At 31.2% G+C, this 16,919-nt stretch overlaps 1 protein-coding gene and 1 long non-coding RNA gene across 17 annotated transcripts in view; one reads left to right on the forward strand and one right to left on the reverse strand.

The window, feature by feature from the left end:
* Nucleotides 1-16,919, reverse strand: part of LOC146994990 (uncharacterized) — a 192,803-nt gene that overhangs the window by 75,743 nt on the left and 100,141 nt on the right. The gene's annotated exons all lie outside the window — the stretch shown is intronic.
* Nucleotides 1,331-16,919, forward strand: part of LOC146994992 (uncharacterized) — a 104,509-nt gene continuing 88,920 nt past the window's right edge. For 2 of the 6 annotated variants that reach the window (XR_015043437.1, XR_015043436.1), the window contains exons 1-2: nucleotides 1,358-1,522; nucleotides 16,016-16,204. This is a non-coding gene — a long non-coding RNA (uncharacterized LOC146994992). Of the gene's footprint in view, nucleotides 1,523-16,015; nucleotides 16,205-16,919 lie in introns of all 6 variants that reach the window. The other 4 variants (XR_015043435.1, XR_015043438.1, XR_015043434.1 and 1 more) reach the window with 4 other exon arrangements.

The raw sequence follows: 16,919 nt of genomic DNA on the forward strand, positions 1-16,919 counted from the left end.
AACACGATGATAACAATTCATTGGAAAAGCCAACCGAGTATCCACAAATAAATGAAGAACCTGGAAATGATAGTCATGGAAATTCTGTACAGAAAAGACCAGCACGAACTATGAAGCCCCCAGAAAAATTAAAAGATTCGTGAGAAAAAGTCGGGAGAAATATATTGTAAATCGGATTGGCGGGAGAGCGGTCGAAAATCGGGAGTCTCCCGCCTAAATCGGGAGAGTTGGCAACTCTGCATTTCACAAGTGATTTCAATATACACATTCCAAAATTTTCCAAAAAGTTAATGTGCATTGGATGTACACGTATTATGGTGTGTATTTTATAAACTATTTGTTATTCTTACTTATTCATTGCATTAAACAACAGTCTGTTTCTTATTCTATCTTACTGACACACACAGTTATACTTTATATTAGATAATTTTTATTTTTTGCCATTTACTGTTATGTTTAATGTTTATCAAAAGAAGCTTTAATGATATGCATGGACTGGTTAACAAACAAAAGCCCACAAAAAAAAGGCCCACTATGATAATTGACCATGCGACAAATACCCACAGCGATGAAAGCGCACATTGATAAAAGTCCACACAGATATAAGCACACGCCGATAAAAGGGGCTTATTTTTTTATTACTAAATCGTGTATTTATAATTTTAATTATAATAAATGGAGTACTCAAATCTGAATTTCAATGTTTCAAATATATGTCTAGTTTGTATTTTATCATTTCTTTATTTGTTTAATTTATTACATTGAAAGCAAACTTTATACTCTCTGATTAAGTGATTAGCTATAACGTTTGGATGATAAATCTGAAATTGCATTTTATTATTTATTTACTTATTTAACTTTGGTATGAGTATGTGAAAATGAAAAATATCATTGCGGAGTTTCTCACATGCCATTTTTAAGGTAATATGACTGAGATTAAATATAATTATGTTTCATTATTAAAACCATTAACTTTTTAATTAAAAACACTTGAATTTTATTTTTAGTCCAAAGGGATTTGAATCCCGAAGGACTATTAGTTTCGTTTTGGCATTTTGCGTCGGACTCATAAACGTCGGTTCACTTTTCAAACTGTTGCCACAAAATGTTAGAGTCCTGCATTATATTTGAAGAAATTAAATAATGAAAAATCTGCATAAATGTATGTATATTTCTCGTATTGTGATAAAACAATGGTACATAGAGTCATCGAATTTTGAATAACGTAATCCTCCAACGAATATGAGCATGTGGAAGACCAAATTTGAAATTTGAAATTTGTTTTATGATCGATTTCCTATTTTTTAAAACTTTGACGAATTTTTGATTAACAAACTCAAGGATTTCAAAGCGAGCAATGGCAACGTTGTGCAGAAAAAACATTTTTATCTCCAGCGCGTGAGTCTCTGTATCGGAAATTCTAAAGATATGCTCGTTTTAAAACTACGAGTATTTTGCGATATTGCTGTTGCACTGGATCTTATGGTTTAAGTGCGAGGAACATGATATTTGATAAAGAAAGGTAACACACAAAATGTTAAAAAACGCCCCTTTGGACGTAATTTAAAATCTGAAACATTTCAGATTTTTTTTTTTTTTTTTTTAAATTTCTTTTTAGTTTTTCCTTTAGTTCATTTTAGTTCCTTTTTAGTTTAGGAATATTAAAACAGTTAAGCACAATGAAAACTTGGCTAAGAGATACTTTATTCTTTACTTTAGACTGAGCTTATTATCAAAGTTTAAACATATTTCTCACTGAAAGCTTTTTTGAATGTAACAATTATAATTTGGTGATTTTCTAGAAATAGTTTCTTTTCGACTTCAGAATAAATTAAAATTGTCAGCTGACACCCTGTCAAAAAAATGAATTCCAAATGTAACCTCTTAATCTTTAAACTACAGCAATTCGGAATAGTGTTTTTAATTTTTATTTTATTTATTTATTTATTTTGGGTGGGGATGGAACAACTCTCAGAAGTCAGCATATCTACAAATTTAAGTAAAATCATCTCAAACTGTAGTAATAAATATGTAACATTTCATTAGAGATTGGGAAGATTATAAAGAACTATGCATATAATAACATCTAATAAAATTTTGTAACTACATAAATATATATTTATAGAGTCATCAAAGTTCATCGCTTTTAGATTCTAAGTATACATATTATATAAATTCATCATTCATTAATAGTATTATATATAGTAATAGAAAAATAGTATTAATGTTTCAAATTGTAATTTTTTAATAATTTCTCTTGCATTTGCTGTATATTTGTTCAAGATTTATGGATATCAGTTACATAACATGAAAAATACACAGAAACCAGCTAATCTTATATTACAGCTGATTGTGAAGGAACAATTACAGTGCTCTTAATTACAGTTATAGTGCTTTTAAATCTCCCTACGGTAAATAGCTGTTTTCTAGACATTAGATTAAATTAATTCCATTATCCATTAGAAAATAATTACAGTGAATTATATCTATTGACGACATTTCTAAGAGGTCACCTTTTGAAAGAAACCTGTATTTTTTGTGAACATAAACAAACATTGCCAGTGAATATCACATTTCTAAGATCACCATATCTACAACCAAAATCCTTTAAAACCATGAACGGTTGCGTTATAGAGGGCTCGCTATATTTTTAATAAAACATGTACATCTTCGTTATACACTTGCTACATTTTGATTTTCTGTCAAAGCACAGGAACAGGCGTTCTATTTTTATTTAGAAGTATGTGAAATTGAAAAAAAAAGACACTATATGACAAAAATGGAATTACATTCAAACACACACCTCTTGAACATGTCTGAAATTCATTATTCTGCTCAGAATAAATTTATCTAAAGAAAATGTTTAATAAATATTAGAACACAAAGGCTAACTTAATTCAAAGTAGTAAGGGTCAGTTCGTTTGAATAATATCTTTTCTTAATCATAATGTGACTTTTCGAACATCGAATGAAATGGGAAAGACAGAATAAGTGCGAATGGCAGCAGACGAACGACACTATTTCAAACTCGGCATGAAAAGAGAACGGACGAAATGACACTAAGCCAAGGGAAGGCATGCCTTCGTGGAGGACATTTTAAAGGAAACTCGCTCGTACACATGTTACGCAAGGGGAAAACCACGAAAGTGCCCATGCTGTCAGCCTTTCCATCGGAATTTAAACCCCGGACCGAGCTACCAGTGTTCAGCGTTTTTTAGCATGGAGGTAGGAAAGGGAGGAGGGGCCATTCCGCGGTAGAAGTGAAGCACTGCTTTGAAGCTTGGGTCACCAGACGGGGTGTTCTTTGTTTACATTCAGAAGCTCGCTTGACAAGATTCTGATAGTATTTCGACACACGACAGTTCCATAGAAATCGAAAAAGGGACACTTTCGCATGAAAGAAACATTCATAGTGTGATGGATAATAGCAATTTGTATAGTTTACTGACATTTACGCAAAAATCGCATCTTGGTTATTTTTCGATAACTAACAACAGCGATTTTGATGATGAATTTGTTTTATAAAATTCTAAGCTGTTGCACTACAAAAATATAGATTTTAAGAAAATTGCTAAAAGAGATCTGCCAAAATTTATTTTCTAGAAGATTTGAAAAGTTTGAAACTTGATGGCTAAATGTAAATATAAAATTATGTATGTTAAAATATTTGTAATTAGGCACATAGGTCAGATTAAGTTTTTATTAAATAGAGTAACGCATGCAAGGGCTATCTGCCTAAAGAGATAGATGCCATCGTGGAGGAATTTTGAAGAAAAACTGACCTTTGAGTGGGTATTAAAAATAATACTTATAATTTTCATTCAAATTATATTCATATATATTTTTTATGTAAAACTTTCGGGTGTATGCTAAATTAGTGTAAATTACTTTACACGAAAAATATAGTGAATGCACAGAAATTAAAGATTTGCACATGCCGGAAATGATAAATAGGAAATATGTATGGGTATTTATGCACGTGCTTGCAAAAAGCATATATCTGCCTTTGACAAAATACTTAAATATTCATTAAATTATTTATAAATGTATTTGAAATGAAGAATTTATTCACTTATAAACAACTGTGAAAGTACTGTGAAGAAATCTAATGATTAAATGTATCTAATTTATAATGATTATAAATGTTATCTAAATATATAATAACTTTAATATTGAATTGTAAACATAAATTGAAATCCTGTTGACAAATACGTTATAAAATTATTTAAGCAAGAATTGTTCGTATTGGAAAGCAATCTGCTAAAAGGTATTGTAAAGCAAATGCTATGAGATGTGCACTTAAGAACGTAATAAAGAGTTTTGGAATATGTATTGTTGAAATGAAGGGTAAAAAAAAAAAAAAAAAAAAAATCTGATAAGTATAATTAAAAGAATTATTCCCTTTTCGCTAATTCCTAATAATTCTCTAATTTAAAATGAACCGAATAGAGCATTAATTATAAATTGACTTACATTTTTCGATTTAAAAGAAGCCAAAAAACCATGTCATATTTAAGAAAGAATTTTAGGAAGAAGCTCTATAAATAGAAAAGAAATAATGCATAATTTTAATATTAATAATACAATAAACTTTGATCTTAATTTTTGTACCTTAACCGAATAAAATCGAATTACCTTAATTTTTTTTCCTAATGTAATTAACGAAAACTTGTGAAAATATTTCATTCAAATTAAACCGTCCTGTGAAAAGTATAGCATTTAATTCAGTTCAGAATGAAATGCTGTTTAAAAATATGTTGTTTTCACATACTTAGGACTCTGAAGTGTTGTAGAAAAAGAAAATATATACATTTATATGTATATTTGCGACGTAATTACAAAATATTTACACCAGAACGCGTCAAATCCCATAGAACTCAATGGTAAATGACCCAATTTTTTGGTCACCACGTAGGGATCGCCGGTGCTTCAGAGCAGGGTACGGAGAAACTTGTTTAGGGCGACTCCATCTTACTTCCTACCTCCATGTTTTTTACCGCTTAGCCGCTGTTGAGCCTTGTGCCTACATGAAAAGCTTGAGAATTGGATGACTGACGCTTGCTTAATGTACAGCTTTTACTCCATTATTTATTAATTTTTATTTGTCTAACTAATTATTTATTTTTTCTGATATTTGAACTTTTTCAAAGGAACAATGTCTAGAAAGTTTTGCGAATCCAAAATAAATGATTAAGTCTTAGATGAGATACGTTCTACCAATCAAAAAATTTTTTTTCACGTTTAGAATGTAACATATGTAAGTTGTTATGCATACTGCTTATCTCAACTATTCTTATCTCAAAAAATGCTCAATTTTTTTTTCTCTTTTGAAATCAATAGAAATTTTTTTTATGAAACTAACCCCAGTAAAACATAGAATTTTATGTTTGAATGTTAGCTTCAAGAATGGAGCTAACAAACAAGTTATAATCCTTCACAGGAGCATGCAAACTGTCAATGACCTTCTGTAAGATTGCTGGTGACTTCTCACTAGTCAAAAGAGTCCGCCAAGCGGTAAAGTCGTGGAACACTGGAAGTTCAGTCAGAGTTTCCAATCCCGCAGACGGGCTGACTGCATGGGCCTTTTCGTAGTTTTCCCCATGTGTAATTTGTACATGAGCCAGTATCTCTTAGAAAGACTTCCACGAAGGCATCCCTCTACTCAGGCAGATAGCCCTCGAGGCTTTGCTGTGCTCACATACACTAAACCAAACCAAACTCACTAATCAACTTGATGTTCAGTAACAATAGAATAAGGTTAAAGGTTGAAACCTTTTATCCAAGAGTACACCTTGTGCTTAACATATAGACTACTGCTTGTGATGTTATGTTACGTAGTAGAAGTAAAGGAGCCACCTAATATTTACCTGAAGTAAGTACACATTAGCTCTAAACACAAACTAGAAAAACAACAACATTCCGGCGTCTTCGAGTCACAATGAAATTGTGACTCCAGCCAACACCGCAAGTTCTGCACCGTCGGGCGTTAAATTAAAATGCATTACATTACATGATATATATAGCGATACATAGTTGTACATGTATATGTTTTATGGCATTATTTATTGTAATGGTACAGGCATCATCTTTCAGGACATTGCATATTGCAGTAGATAAAGGCATGATGTAGATGATGTTCTTTTAGGGCGTGTTTGCAAACATGATCTGTTTACATGAGTGTTTGCTATCAAAATTAAGTTAGCTATAAAATTGTTTACAAAGCTTACTTCATTCTGCATATTTATGCTTACTGCTTACATTTAAATATTGTTGTACAGATGTGCTGATACTTTAGCTACTCAGTATTGACGAATGAGTTGCTAAAGTTTCAGCACAACCATACAACAATACTTAAATTGTTGTGTTGATATTTTAACAACTCAATCGACAAAATATTGAGTTGCTAAAGCATCAGCACAACCAATAAACCTAAATTTTCAAGGTAATAAATAGAGGATTTCAAGATTAGCCTAACAGGCCTTTTCAGAAAATTAACTTACTGGTGCACTTAATGCAACGGCTAAACCCTGACAGCAAAAGTTGACATAGCCAATTCTCGCAATTCCTTTCAATCGCAAAAGCTTCGCCATAAATACTCTTCACTCATTTGCATTCTAAACATGTTTACTTACTAACTTATTTACATCCGGGTGAGGAAGCGGAAAGTAGAATTGACAGTACAGGCTGAAATAATACATAACAGGATAGTATTTTCTCCCTCCTTCCAGCATGCCTTCGCGGTGTAATGGTTAGCACACTCGGCGCGTATTCGAGAGGTTCAAGTTAAGAGTCCAGGCAAGCACATTGCTAAATTTTCATATCTCCTGCATGATGCCTGAACTAAAAAAAAGGTGGTGGATGATGATTCTTCTCCACCAAGATTTGACGACTGGGTCCCCTAATACCCAGTGGCCTTTAAAAGGGGGAGTAAATAAGGTATTTTCTCCCTCCTTCTAGAATGCCTTCATGGTGTAACGGTTAGTACAATTGGCTCGTATTCGAAAGATCCAGGCTCGAGTCTCGAAGAGGGCATTGCTTATTTTTCCTTTCTCCCGCATATATATATATATATATATATATATATATATATATAATAATTTATTTCCTAAACAGTATTGATTAATTGATTATATTATCTCCTAAGTTTAATTAAAGTAGAATTATTTTAAAAGCGTGCATCCATACTGGTAAGTTATATTTTGAAAGATGTTTTGAACTAATTTGAAAGCAAAATGTTAATAATGTTTTAACGGGGACTGGAGTTAAATCATCATGAAGAATAAAATTTCAATTGTAAAAGGAAAAATTAATCGTTTGTATTTTGTTTGTTTGTGTGTTATCGTTTGTAATTTCAATTTTACACCATCGCTTAAGCTGCAGAGGGCAACACAAAGAACTGTGATATAGCATGACCGACTCATCCGCGACCATGATCGCAAACACGCATGCGCATTTCGGACCGAATTATTCTCAAAATAGGGTGAAAGGATGGGGACTTTCTTTCCCTCCAGCATAGCTTTTCCGGAGATGAGAAGACCTTTCACGTCGCAGCAAGTAATACCACCCCTTTTGGACGAGTCTATGTGTTTTGGCACAATGCCAACCAGGGTTGCGCTTGAGAGGGTGATCGATTCATAACAGGCATCCTCGATTTATTATTATGTTAACGAAACTAGTAGTCTCTACAAAACATTACTACTTGTTTATTACTCACCAGATTTCTCGTACACTTTTACGTTAGAACAATTCAGCTAGTGTTACGATTTTAATATTACGTGGCCGTATCTTCTCTTTTTTTAATCAAATTACGTTGTCTCTTGAGGCGAAGCGGTGTTTATATAAAGTGTGGCATTACAGCACTCCTGTCTACATCTCGAAACGTCAGTATGTATGTGAGGCGGTTCTATAACTTTCATCCAAGAGGGAAGCTAGAATTCTTGCACATGCGATTTTCCCGTCTATTTTTCCATCGCTAACGTTTAAAAAATTTTCAATGCTACGACAATTTTCCGAAGAATATACACAGACGTCTTTGCCTTTTCAGGGCCAACTCAACAGCTCTTCTCGAAACAATCGGATACACTAGCCCGTATCGGATTGTTTGTGGAAAGAACCAAACAATGTTTACCCAGCGAAAACGTTTGTACTCGTTTTCGTAAAACATACATACACACAAAGACACTACTTGTGTTTTTTTCTTTTCCCTCTGCTGAAGATTTTCCCTTGCTGAAGGTTTACTTGAAACATATGATTTAAAGTTTCCAATAATAAATGCTTTTTATGTTTATAACAACTTTTAGATGTTTAATGTAGATGGGATGTATCTGATTTTAAACTGCTGTAACTGTTAATATAATTTTACGGATGTCAATTTACTAAACTGCTTAGAAAGTTACTTATAACTCCACCGACTTGAAATGCAGCAACTAATTTGGGACAAAATTTTCGACCTAAACGTAACAACTAATTTGGGACGGATGGAGTATAATTCAACATTTTGTTTTAATTCCTTTTAAGAAATTTCGTCATCACGAATTATAAAGCTATCATATTAAAAAATCACTGTTTTCAAAAAGGCTTTTAACGTAATAATATTAAAAATAATAAATAGAAAAACGATTGGGATGACAAGCCAAATCTTCTTTCCAAGAATTTTGAATATAAATATATTAATTTCAATTAAAATACTTTAATATATTTTAAAAGTGTAAAATGAGGTTAAATATTTTGAAATAATTTAATTTCCTGTAAAATTGCCTTTATTAAAATTCTACTATTAGCTCACACTCTGCCTATATCTTGTTCGAATTTCCAATCGTTCATAAAATACTCAAGTTTATCCACTCGAGTTCAAATACAATTTTTTAAACTTGTAATGTATGACACTTGATATTAATATAAGGTATTTTCTCCCTCCTTCTAGAATGCCTTCATGGTGTAACGGTTAGTACAATTGGCTCATATTCGAAAGATCCAGGCTCGAGTCTCGAAGAGGGCATTGCTTATTTTTCCTTTCTCCCGCATATATATATATATATATATATATATAATAATTTATTTCCTAAACAGTATTGATTAATTGATTATATTATCTCCTAAGTTTAATTAAAGTAGAATTATTTTAAAAGCGTGCATCCATACTGGTAAGTTATATTTTGAAAGATGTTTTGAAGTAATTTGAAAGCAAAATGTTAATAATGTTTTAACGGGGACTGGAGTTAAATCATCATGAAGAATAAAATTTCAATTGTAAAAGGAAAAATTAAAACATGTAATCATTGTCATTGATCGGAAATTAGTTGACTTTTCAAGGGGAACAAACCAACTCCCGTTCAATGAACAATAATTGATAAAAATACGTAAATACGAAAGTGTTTCGTCTTTACTCGAGTTATAAGTTAAAGGCAAACCGGCAATTCTAGTCAGGCCAAATATTTCCGCGAATAGAAGGAATTATGAACCAATGCTGATATTCAAAGAACTTATTCTTATGAAGCATTTTAGTCAATTCAATTTGGAGTAAAAATCAATTACTGTAGAGAAATCCTATTTAACTCGAGTAATCGTCCCCGACACTTTCATGTTTATGCATTTGAGTACCATATTATTTGTAGAAATTAAACATTGGAAATTGTCATTATGAAATCGAATTCAAAGTAAAGTTGAAATAAACATAGAAGATTATAAAAAAAGATAAATAATGCAAAATTTGTAAAAACAAATCAAAGACAATATAAAAATAATATAAAAAATAATATAGAAAATAATATATAATAAGAACAGTGAATGTACAGGAAGATATAAAGGCCAGAAAAGGTATTAAGTAACTTACATTCTTTCTAGTGGGGGAGTTGGCAAAGTGTTCTCTTCGTGTCTGACTCAGAAGTGTAGGGTGTCCGAAAATTCTTAACGGCAGTAGGGGCTTTGAATAATATCAGTCGGTAAAACTTGAAGCAATTTATGGTAGTGGGTGGGACTTGGAATTCTTGAGGGATGTATTTTGTGGAGTTCTTATCTGAGAGACACCATCTGTTAAGATTTTTTTGAAAATACTAGTGAATGGAAATTAATTAATTTCTGGCTAATTGTCGTGTCGCAATGATTAAGAATTTAAGAAAGGAAAAAAGCATTTTCACTGTCCAAGAGCTAATAGACAGTTACTTAATACCTTTTCTGGCCTTTATATCTTCATGTACATTCACTGATCTTATTTATATTATTTTCTATATTATTTTTTATATTATTTTTATATTGTCTTTGATTTGTTTTTACAAATTTTGCATTATTTATCTTTTTTTATAATCTTCTATGTTTATTTCAACTTTACTTTGAATTCGATTTCATAATGACAATTTCCAATGTTTAATTTCTACAAATAATATAGTACTCAAATGCATAAACATCAAAAGTGTCGGGGACGATTACTCGAGTTAAATAGGATTTCTCTACAGTAATTGATTTTTACTCCAAATTGAATTGACTAAAATGCTTCATAAGAATAAGTTCTTTGAATATCAGCATTGGTTCATAATTCCTTCTATTCGCGGAAATATTTGGCCTGACTAGAATTGCCGGTTTGGCTTTAACTTATAACTCGAGTAAAGACGAAACGGTTACAGCCGAAAACATCGCGGCAAAAACATCGCGGACGAAAACATCGCGGAGAAAACAACGCAAGGCGAAAACATCGCAGTTCTAAAACATCGTGGTACAAAACATCGTCGTCGAAAATAAAGCGGTTCAAAAACTTCGCAGTTTAAAAATATCGCCGTCGAAAATATCGTGGTAAAAAATAAAGTATCTATTAATCATCGCATGACGATAACATCGCAGACATGCTTTTTTCAGGCTTTAATAACTGTAAATGGATATTCCCATAATGATTTGTGAGCGCAAGTGATGTAAGGAAGGATAATTTTTACTTTCACAATTTTTTATTAACTAATAAATTTTTGCTGAAAAAATAAGAAGGAAACTTAAGCATAGAAAATTAAATGCAACTTAATAGATTATACTTTTTATGAAAAATTACCTGTAAAATCTTTATTAAAAATAATTTATTATGGTCTTTGTTAGTTAACTATGTTGATTTAAAATTCTATTAAGTGCTATAAGTTGCATTAATTTTCTATGCTTAAGTTTCCTTTTTATTTTCTCAGCAAAAATGTATTAATAAAAAATATGAAAGTAAAAATTATCCTTCTTACCCTCTTGCGCTCACGAATCATTATGGGAATATCCATTTACAGTTATTAAAGCATGTCTGAAAAAAGCATGTCTGCGATGTTATCGTCATGCGATGATTTGTAGATACTTTATTTTTTATCACGATATTTTCGACGACTATGTTTTTAAATTGCGAAGTTTTTGAACCGCTTTATTTTCGACGACGATATTTTGTACCACGATGTTTTAGAACTGCGATGTTTTTCTCTTTGCGATGTGTTCTCCCACGATGTTTTGTAGCACGACGTTTTCGCCTTGCGTTGTTTTCTCCGCGACGTTTTCCTCCGCGATGTTGTCGGCGGACACCAGACGAAACACTTTCGTATTTACGTATTTTTATCAATTATTGTTCATTGAACGGGAGTTGGTTTGATTCCCTTGAAAAGTCAACTAATTTTCGATCAATGACAATGATTACATGTTTTAATTTTCCTTTTACAATTGAAATTTTATTCTTCGTGATGATTTAACTCCAGTCCCCGTTAAAACATTATTAACATTTTGCTTTTAAATTACTTCAAAACATCTTTCAAAATATAACTTACCAGTATTAACCAGTAACTTACCAGTTATAACTTACCAGTTTTTAGAATTAAAATAAGCAGTGTGGCCAGTATTCCCTTTCACCTCCCTTTGTCACACTGATACAAAGGCACTTCCATTTCTTGCGTAAATATAAAAACAAAGATACACATACATGTATATGTATGTGTATCTTTGTATACCTATATACAGTATAGATTCACACTTTTAAAATAATTCTACTTTAATTAAACTCGGGAGATAATATAATCAATTAATCAATACTGTTTAGGAAATAAATTATTATTAACTAACTTTGCAGCAATTGCGCAAGTAATAATAACTTGTATTCGCACTAAATGGATTTAAGATCATACAACATTATATATATATATATAAAAAACCTAATGACTCTACAGTAAGAACTAAAGATTCGTATAAAATTCTATATAGAGTATAAAATTCTATATTTAAATCAAGTTGGCTCAGTCTAGACCAGTGATTCTCACCAGCTTTTTCCCCATATACCCTTTCCACCATTGCTAAATGATCATTCAACCTCTCCTTCCCAAAACTTGAAAAGTAGATATGTGTTTGTTTAAATACGGATTATTTTTTAAGTAAATTAAACAAGTATCAAACATGTTGGTAAATACCAAAATTTGAATAAATGTTCTTTTTTGTATTCATAAACTAAATCTAAATACTTAATACGTAAAGAAAAGGTGGACTAAATTACTCTCTGAAACTTTGAAATTCCCCTTAGGGCTATTCCTCCTGATTGAGGACCCATAGTCTAGCCAGAATTCGTTTTTAATAGTGACTAAATATACAGATAATTTAATTTGTCCCACTTTTCTTATACTAACTTTTGTCACAGAAACTTCGGATTACGTGCATGTTTTTTGAAAATAAAAGACACAAATTTAAAAAAAAATATATGTTTAAAATTTGATGTTGAATTCAAAAACAGTTATTTGGTAGCCAGACCTAATAAACCTAAGAGATCAAATTTGAAGTACACCTTACTTGTTCTTACTAACTTCTGCTTAATGAATTAGAATTATTCTTAGAAAAGAACCTTAAAAACTGGTGAAACATTTCATGCTAGAAAACAAGATATTAGAAACTTTGAACTCATTCAATAGAAGAAAAAAGTTATTCAAAACGTAACTCCATAACAAAACATTTTTTTTTCTACTTGATCGTCAACACATGAGGCTTTTAAGAAATACCTCCTACAAGATATGTGGCCACTATTTCTGTGCTGTCAGAATATGAAATTCGTATAAGGAAATCAATGCACTTCGAGGAGAAGAAAATGACCTTAATTTGATAGTTTTTCTACCTAATAAATTTTTACATGTTATGAGTTTCTTTTTCTTAATCTAGGCGAAATAATATTCAACACGTAATAACAGCATAAAACCCACAAAAGAAGTGTTCCAGTGAATTTTCAGTTTCTAAATGCTGTTTAAATTTGCTTCAATCAAAGTTTTTGTATATAAATAATTACGGTAAATTGAAATGAACTGTTTTTTAAGCGTTTACAGTTAATCGAGTAATATAATATTTTTATTGAAATAAAAATTATTTTTAATGTGCAAGATTACTTTTCTTACAACGCTGGGCTCATGGTTCTTAAATCCTCTTGTTGCTAAGTTCAGAAACCTGTGTTATTAAAATTATTCGAATAGTTTAACTTTTATTACGGTTTCATATTTTTCATTTTAACTTTCACATGGTTGCGTTTTCAACCATATGAAAGTTAAAATGAAAAATATTACTTGTACGTAAATTTTAATATATGTAATAATTTAATGTTTTTAGAAATAGTTCAGTAGTTTTACTTTTAAACAATGGCTTTGATATAACAAGCATGTTTAATTAGTTCATCAAAAAGTTGTTAGAGACACTATCAAATCAGGAACTAGCATATTTTTCCACTCTGCAGTTTTACTGCAAAAACAGTGAATTATCCCTTTAAAAATGGTTAAAAAATATTTAATTCCTTTCATTTTCCAATTATTGAAATTTTTAAAATAATTGAAATTCTAACTAAATCCTTAGACAAAAGGTTATTCAAGAACTATACTAAAGAAATGTAAGAAAGGGGTTAACTTCAGTTACAAGCGGAATTTCAGATAATGTTATTTTCTAGTAGGTAACTAACAAAAAACATTTAAAATCCTCTTTAATTGTTCTCCTGCCACACCCTCCCTTCTGAGGCCTTCTTTGGCGCCCCAGGTTCCATAGGGAATAAAGCAATTAAGCAAGGCTCTCCTCTCTTTAACTGCTTTTTCACACAGCTGGGGGCAAAAGAAAAGGAAGGCAATGGTTTCCTGCCTGAATAGCCAGCGGCCAGTTAGAAAACTACATGACAAAAGCCCACAAGACGAATGCCCACTTAAAACCAGCACACATTTTCAGGAAATCCAAAATAACTATGACTTCCTGAAAAATTTTACGAGTAATTATTATGATTAAAAAAATTAAATTTCAAGTGGGAATGAAATTAATTTATGTAAAATCCAAGTTGTCAAAATTTAACTGGATTATTTGAAACCATGCTTTTTATTCACCATTAAAACGGTGTTTGCGCTTAATCATAATAGAATACTGTACTTTTATTTTTTTTCGTTAAAATGAAAGTTCGGCTTTAATTCTCCATATTAAATTCATATAATGCAAAATTTTCTGTAGTGTTAAATTATTCATAAATTATTCTCTGTATATGATGAAAATTTACATACATATTATACTCCTTATAATTTTGTAGAATTAAAATAAGCTGTGTGGCCAGTATTCCCTTTCACCTCCCTTTGTCACACTTATACAAAGGCACTTCCATTTCTTGCGTAAATATAAAAACAAAGATACATACATGTATATGTTTTTAATTATATTATTTTGATTGACTCTCTGTACTATATATATATATACGAATTTAATTCAGCCGGAGACGAAAATGAAATGTGTTCCGCTACTTAAATTTATTGTTCAATTATTTCTTATTCATTTATTTTTTATTTTATCTCTATTCATGACGTATATATCGGTGTGGGTTTTTGTTAGTGTGGACTTTTATCAGCGTGCCCTTCTATCTATGTGGGCTTTTATCTGTGTGGGCTTTCATCAATGTGCGCTTTCATCGGTGTGGGTATTAGTCGCGTGGGCAATTATCCCAGTGGGGTCATTTTTGTGGGCTTTTGTCGTGTGCACTTTCGTCCTTTTGTCTGGTCACCGCATGGACTTTATGTATTTCTTTCACAATGCATTTTGCTGTGAAATGACAAACATTGTACAGTTAATAATTAAAAATAAAAGTATGTTTTGACTAACAAAACTAAAGAAAGGAATATTTATACATGATTAATAAAAATTAATTATTCATGTAATATTATATCTAGAGTAAGGTACCATCCTTATACTCATTATTGGAATTGTCGTGTATTGATACTTTGATACCCCCCTTACTTTGTTTAAAAATTTGAAATTAGATTCCATTTACTCAAAAACCAGTATTATATTTATTTGTTCCATCTGCTTAGTTACACTTAAGTGATTAAAGTTCTAGTCATTGTACAAGGCATATATAATAAATATGTTTTTCTCCTATCTAAAATATCTATTTGTAAAATATCTTTTGAAGTAAATCTTTTAATTATAATAATGATTAATCTTTTATGTGGTAAGATTATGTAAATTATGTATGGATATTAGATTTAAGTGACTGAAATTTAAAAATTTCAATGGGAAAGTGGTGTTTACTTGGAATATTCCCATGATTCTCGAGTTACCTGGAGTCTTGTTAGACAACAATGCTGCATAAATGTACTAGACCTTTTGGCAGATGAAGCTACTATGTATTTTTCTGCATTGCATGGAAAATAGAGGTGTGTTCTTATACCTGTTACCCATCATCTGGCTCGTAAGTATGAATAAAATATTAAGATACTTATTTATTGATCTATTATTTATTGAAAAATATTTTTATGATATAAATCCAGATGTATTGCATAGTTACAAGAACTATCTATTAGTTTTCATGTTAGTTCTAAGCTTTATTGTAAATTTTATTTTTTTACTTTGAAAAAGAATAATTGTGATGAAATATTATATTCTGGACGATTATATATCTCTAAACCACAGAATTTCTAGCAGCAATTTGCCATCAGTGTCAACATTAAAAAATCATTATACTGAATAATTCACCTTATAGCTGTAAACTGCTAATATTTTGATACAATTGGACATATTATTTTAGGATATGTCTCTTAATCTTCTCTTAACTCGTTCCATACTCAAATCATCCCCTTAGAAGCTAAGATTGAGAATACTCGTCTCCTCAAGCAACAATTGGATGCTGTACGAGTCGCATCGGACATGGACCAGCATACACCTCTTACGGCAAAAGCAAACTGTGATACATTGAAAGTACTGGAGCCCCTTAAGGGTAAGTGTGTTTTTAAATATCTCAGTATGCTAAAAAAACCCTTAGATAGCCTTGCTAATGCTTTTAATGATAATTTTAAGTTAAATATAAAAAGAAAACAACATGAAATCTCGGATAATTCAAACGCTAATTCTAACCACGAGGATGGTAAGCCCATAAGGCATATATACGTATAGTATACTTTTCAGTTGCAATACCTTATTACCACTGAGAATTTTTTGCGATTCCCAGGACGCCATAATACAGTCAAAAAGTCATTAATTCAGACACCCATAATCCGGAATGATCTATAATCCGGACCTCAAAGCTACAAACTTTCTGCGCATGCGTCGCGTTTACGTGTGCTCGTAAGACCTTTACGGCTGTGACTTTGCCTGTGCACATGCGCATAATACGTTTACGCATGCGTGTTTAACGTATAACGGACGGTATAAGCTGAGCTAAAATTATCTAATTCAGTTAATGTTGCAGATTGCGTTGTTCCTTAATCTTCGAATTGGATCAGGCTTATTATTTTTTGCAGACTGTTAGAGCAATTTTATAAAAGTAAGCTTGAACTTTCGATTATGTCAAACAGAATTTCCGATATATATTTACTAATATGTACAGGATCTACAAAGCAAAAGTATGTTTCGAAGTCCATTAAACAAAAAGTGGAATTGCTGCAAAAAATGGAAAAAGGCATATCCTTTGTTTCTTAACCATTCCGAAATCC

Source organism: Stegodyphus dumicola, chromosome 10 (genome assembly GCF_044657685.1).
Source record: "Stegodyphus dumicola isolate Sdum_Otavi_A_Nest chromosome 10, ASM4465768v1".
Lineage (NCBI taxonomy): Eukaryota > Metazoa > Arthropoda > Arachnida > Araneae > Eresidae > Stegodyphus > Stegodyphus dumicola.